Consider the following 485-nt stretch of genomic DNA (forward strand, 5'->3'; position numbering starts at 1 on the left):
ACCACGATGAGAAGCCCACGCTCTGAAATGAAGAGTAGCCCCCGCTCATTGCAACTACAGAAAGCCTGCACAGCAACAAAGACCCATCACAGCCAGTATATAATCTTGAAAAAAAAATTGCTGTCTCTCAAACCACTTAGGGAAAGGTGAAGATGATGTCCTCAGTAGTTGTGCTGCTGACTAAGTGACTCTTGTGAAAATGCAGGTACTGGTATCCCTGATGCATGTGAGAATGCAAATGAACAACAGCATTTCTAAATTAGCATTTGAAATAGGCTTTGTGTTACTTTTAGTAGGTATGTGAAAATATTACAAATTTCATAAAAGTATATTGCAGGACTTCCCTGATAGCTCAGTTGGTAAAGAATCCACCTGCAATGCAAGAGATCCAGGTTCGCTTCCTGCGTTGGGAAGATACACCTAGAGAAGGGATAGGCTACCCACTCCAGTATTCTTGGGCTTCCTTTGTGGCTCAGCTGGTAAAG

This window comes from Bison bison, unplaced genomic scaffold, assembly GCF_000754665.1.
Source record: "Bison bison bison isolate TAMUID 2011002044 unplaced genomic scaffold, Bison_UMD1.0 scf7180017864072, whole genome shotgun sequence".
Lineage (NCBI taxonomy): Eukaryota > Metazoa > Chordata > Mammalia > Artiodactyla > Bovidae > Bison > Bison bison.